Source organism: Porites lutea, chromosome 2, assembly GCF_958299795.1.
Source record: "Porites lutea chromosome 2, jaPorLute2.1, whole genome shotgun sequence".
NCBI classification, from domain to species: domain Eukaryota; kingdom Metazoa; phylum Cnidaria; class Anthozoa; order Scleractinia; family Poritidae; genus Porites; species Porites lutea.
Genome location: NC_133202.1, coordinates 21,775,988 through 21,781,987, shown reverse-complemented (window position 1 = coordinate 21,781,987; position 6,000 = coordinate 21,775,988).

The window sequence follows — 6,000 nt, the reverse complement described above, 5'->3', positions numbered from 1 at the left end:
AGAATCATCTGAAAGATATCCAAACCTTGTCCACTTTCGGTCTTTTTTAAATTTTCTCTCTCTATATATAGATATATTTCTGTAGAAGACAATACATTACCGACCAGATTGTAAACTTACCACTGGCTTTGTTTGAGTGGACAATTGGGCTGGTACTGCGTCTACCTGTGTTGTTGAGCGACCCCTGGCGGTGGCGTTTGTCACGGCACAACTGGTTGTTGCGTCGCTTGTGATGATGGAAGCGGAGGCCATCTCACCGTGGTCGCTGTAGTTTTCAACCACCGTTCTTGGTCGTTTGTTCGTGTTTTTTCCCCCCTTTCATATTTGGGTCGCTATTGTAAAAGGTTGTCTCGTCAACGGCAAGGTCAAGATACAAAGGATCAAGCTCCAAATCGCCAATTCCAATCAGTGCTAACTGCTCTTCGGTTCGTTGTCTGGCAACGGTCGTCCGTATAAGTCTAGCACATTGCGGCAGAGATAATCGTTTCTTTCCAGTGTTATCTTTCTCCCTTTGGAGAACGGAATTCTTGTATTCGTTAGTGTTCTAGTGTTAGTGTTCTAGAACAAACTTTGGCCGTCGTGGTTTTCTTTATTTGCTCTGCTTTGTACTTATTGAAGTACGTCAAGAAACGTCCCCCTTGTGGGTGTCTCCTTTTCCACTCTTCACTTAGTGATACCATCTTGGTGTCAAACTCAGCAGGATTTGAGGCATCAATAAGCCCAGGTATACGAATACTACCAATGTTTTTCCCGAAGATATCGGCTCGATATTCTTCTGAAACAGGTGCACGAATTCCAAGCTGCAATAACCCTCCGAAAGAGCTTTCTCCCCATCTGTACCATATACCAGATTGTTTTGAGAGGGGGCGTGAAGCTTAACCATGGTGGACGCGAGCACGTAGTAACTGCCTGCCTCCTTTCTGTGGTGGAGTAATGTGGGGCCAATTCTAACCGGATAGCAGTTTTTTTGTTCCGAAGCAGCAAGTGACGGTATGTCATCAAAGTTGCATAGAACCTCCCGAAGTTGAATGTGGCATCCACACCCAGAACGCTAAATTTAGCTGGATTAGTGCAAAACCGTTCAACATCTAGCAGTTGTTGGTTGGAGGCAAGTACTACGCAAGGGTTGGAAGAGTTGTCAACTTTCCTCACAAAAGCAGTGTCTGGATGTCTGGCATCTTCTTTCAACATTTGCAACAGCTCCACGAAATCGTCTTCTGCACTTTCTTGACTCTTTTGCTTTATGTTGGTCAACTGCCTCACATTACGTGCATGACCACCCGCAGATGTTATCTTCAAAATTTCACCACTTTCTTCAAGGCTCTTATGGAAAGCTTCCTTTGGGGGATGTTTTTTAGCGAGTTCCTCCAGCCGGTTCTTGGTTAATTCCGAAGTGCGATAATATGGCTTGCTGTTTTTGGCGTTTCCATGAGGCTTGACCTTAACTTCCCTCCCGCACCATCGAACACATGCTGGAGCAAGGCCATACTGTGCTGCCTTCCATCACCACCTTAAAGAGAACGAATTCTACCTTAAGTAGTCATACTTGGTTTTTTTGAGGAAAGGAGACCAGAAATTTTAATCATTTTTTGAAAAAAACATGGTTATGTGAGGCGGTTGCATCAACCACTGCTTATGGATTGCATGCTGCAAGTTCTTGGCAATTATGCACCTATCAATGTTAAGCCCGAGGGGGGGGGACCCCGGGCATATGTGGGGCATTTGACTTTTCAGAAGATTTTTTGGTCAAAGTCCCCACCGTGGGGCCCCAAAACTGGGTCAAATAAGATCAAATATCCCCACCTTAGGGAAGTAATATCCCTAAAGTTCATAGTAGTTGTTGTGTATATTTTACAAATAATTGATATAAATTGCCAAGCTTTTTTTTTATATTTTAAACTCCTTCGATGCTTTGTGTAATCCGAGGAAAATAATCAACAAATCTAGCATTTCACGTGAAAAAATCAAATATAATTGTCTCAATCTTACAGGAACAACGCGAGCTGTATACCATGTTGAGCTTTACAAATCTAGCATTTCAAGTCATACAATCAGATATTTTCTCAATCTAATACGGAAAAGAATGTACCATGTAGAAAATACGAATCTAGCATTTCAAGTGATACAATCAGATATCATTTTCTCAATCTAATACAAAAACTGAATGGACCTTGTTGAGCTACACGAATCTAGAATGATACAATAAGATATCATTTTCTCAATCTAATACAAAAACTGAATGGACCTTGTTGAGCTACGCGAATCTAGAATGATACAATCAGATATCATTTTCTCAATCTAATACAAAACCTAAATGCACCTTGAGCTACGCTAATCTAGAATGATACAATCAGATATCATTTTCTCAATCTAATACAAAAACTGAATGGACCTTGTTGAGCTACACGAATCTAGAATGATACAATCAGATATCATTATTTTTCTCAATCTAATACAAAACCTAAATGCACCTTGAGCTACGCTAATCTAGAATGATACAATCAGATATCATTTTCTCAATCTAATACAAAAACTGAATGGACCTTGTTGAGCTACACGAATCTAGAATGATACAATCAGATATCATTATTTTCCTCAATCTAATACAATAACTGAATGGGCCTTGTTGAGCTACGCGAATCTAGAATGATACAATCAGATGTCATATTCTCAATCTAACAGAAACGAAAAGTCTATCATGTTGAGTTATACAACTGATTAGATTATTTGCAGGAGGTACAAGTCCACTTTGAAATGCTCTCAATCTCCACACAGGCAATATGGTGCCACTGAGCGCAGGAATTACAAGCTACCCAATCAATCATTTGCTCATCATCTTCATCATTGTCGTCTTCTGCAAGTGGTGGCTCTTCACTGTTGCATGTATGGCAAACATTTGACGCGTCAGTTCTCTGTCTCAAATTGGTTTGACGTTCTCGCCGTTTGGCTGCTGCTTTCTTTGCCCCCCTCTTGCGATTGCATGCCACATCCTCCAAATGCTTCAGCCAGAGACGAACTTCTTCTGGGGGAAGAAGTGCTTCTTTTGCAATGGCTAGTACTGCAGAATTGTCAGGGATCCCTTTCCATTTCTTGTGAGCCTCTAGAAGAATCTCAGATGGTGGTTTCGCCTTTGGAAGATTGTTGCCACTGTTAACGTAATCCAGAAGCTCGTTCAGTTTCATGTAATGGCCAGCACAAAACCCACTGCATTCAGTGCAAGCATCATTTCCAAACGGCATGGTAGGATCAGGTGTAGGTATGGGCAGAAAAGAGATGGATGGGCCACCAGGGAACCATGGTATGTCTTCCAGCTGAGTTGTCTTGCAGACTGGGTGGATGCATTGAGGATTATAGCAGCATCTAAGGTAGAAGAGATACTGGGATGGTAGATTTGGTACCATATGGCTATTCCTCAGTGTCCAAATTTCATGAATGCTCTTATAAAGATCTGGGTGGCTCTTCCTTAACTGCTCCTTTTCATTTTTCTTTCCCTTTAAATATGTCAGCACTGCAGCCCGTTCAGTTTGCGTATCTTTGCTGTCAGGACCCTTCCAGAGGTGTATTACCGTTCCGGCACATGGGCTTTGGTTGACTCGGCTCAAGTAAACATCGATAGCAGAACTTAAATTTTTACAGAGAATGTCACTGTTGACCTTGCCATTTTCAAGGCAGGATCCATACAAAGTTGATGGAATGAAGAGATTTGCGTGACCCAGCGCCAAGCAACCATTCTGCAATTCGACTCTGTTTCGATAACTCGCCCCACTGTTCCTGGTTGAGATTAGTGTTGCCTTGTGTCCTTTCTGTAGGTGCCTCTTGGTCCACCAATACTGCACTTCCTTGTGTATGGGACCCTCATCTGCTCCACCATCAACTCTGGCACATTCAATTTCCTTCAATTTGCCTGTTTGATGGTTATGAAACGCAGGCTTTACTTCTGGTTTGTCTTCTACCATCAGGAGGTCTTCAAAGTGCTGGGCAGGATTCTTGCAGTGCAGCGGCTGGGCTTTAACAACGCCAGCGCATATTTCTTCTGTTGTGTCGGTCGCAGGAAAATTGTACGATGTTGTCTGCAAGACAGAGGGATATCGATTCACATAGTCTGTTCGAGTGGTCAGTGGGACTTCATTCTTCAAACACAGAGTTCCATGCTGCTTATGGGTGGTCATTGAATCTAACCTGAAGCCAGCCTGATCATCACGGCCCAGGTTCATGATGTTGTTTCCATTAGTGTACTGCAGCTTATCGAAGCCGGCATACAATGCAGAACTCCAATGAGCATCGGGATTGTATTTTAGCATGAACCCCTTTCTAGCACGTCTCTGTACGACTTGTGCCAACCCTTTGTATCTAGCAGCAGACTTGCGACGTTTATTCCGGGCAACACACAACTGCACAACACTTCCATAACTAAAAGAAGATTTGTATTTGGCTTGCAGATGTTCCTGAATTCTTTTAAACGTAACTTTCCTCCCAACACACTTGTTGCCATCAAATGTCAACACACCGGTTCGCCTCCAAGCATCGGCACCCACACCACACTTTTGAACGTATTGTTCAATTGTTTCGCCAATGTCAGGGTGTTCCCTTTGTATTCTCCCAACTTTCTTGCTTTTCCTTCTTCTTAAATAACGCCTTTCTGCAACACGCTTTTTAACTTCCCTTGTTGCTTTTCTTCGGATCGCTGCCCTCTTTTTCTTGATAATATCCAGTCCAGCTTCATCAAGAGGATCACGTACACGTTGCCACTCTTCAGCGCAATCAGAATCGGAATCTGACACTATCATACCATCAGCGATTTCACTCTCCATTTCTTGGCGCCTTTTCTCCTCAAGGTATACCTGCCGGGACTGTTCTATAATGCGCTCATCATGTTCACTGAGGTCAAGGAAGGGCAATTGCCCTGCAAAGTCGAGTAGCACTTGTTCAAGAACATGTTCTGCAGCATTTGGCATCAACACCTCTAATGCACAGACGAACTCCAACCAGTTTAAGTTGCACTTGCGAAGGATGTCAAGGAGTTGGTGGGTGTTCATATAGCATTCGCCAGTATCACTGATATGCTTGTATTGTTCGTCTGTTAATTGGAACTGATGTCTACCATCAACCTGCGTGCAGGTCAGGGTCTGTGCACTTTCAACATCACCACTACTAACCTGTGAGGAAATTGCATGATCACCTTCACCACCACCTCCACAATCACCATCAACATCATTACCCCCACCATCACTGTCGCCATCATTATTGCCACACCCATGGCCATCTTCATCATCAGCACCAGCGCCGTCATCATCATCGCTTTCACTTTCATCGGAACTTTCACCTTCCATCTCCATTGGAACACCTAGTGATTTTAGCAACACTTTGTCTTTTACTTGAGCAATTTTCTCAATCGCTTCATGGATGGCTGAGACTTCATCCAATGTTTGCTCTACTTGGGATAAAGTGGTGCCAATATCACTAAACCCATACTTTTCTTTTGCCTTGGTGTTAGATAAACCAGTTGCCCTAACAACGGCATACTTGAGGCGTTTTCTCTCTGCATCAGACTCTGCAATTTGAAGAAGACTGTTCATAGTTTCTTTGGTAAGCGGCAACGATGGCTCCGCTGTTTCACATTTAATCCACTGGTTTAAGAGCGTTTGCATTATTGGATACTTCACTCGATCTTGTTTTTCCACTAAGAAGATGGAGTAGCTACCTCTGCTTCGATTTCCAATCCCTAGACTTGCTAATGGCATTTGAAGCATCCTCCTTCGAGCATGCCAAGATTTGTAAGTTGCATCTGGATATGCCATTTCAAATGCTGACCTTAACTTCAAAAAACCTTTCTGTAGCACTTCATTTGCAACCTGAAGCAAACCACAACAATTTTTACAAGGTTGTTTGTGTGTGGTACGGCACACTGAAGAACGAACATCAACATACTCCTCCAAAGAGAGCCCTTCAAATACAGAAATACAAATATCCTGTCCAACAGCCGCACATTTCGACAACTCA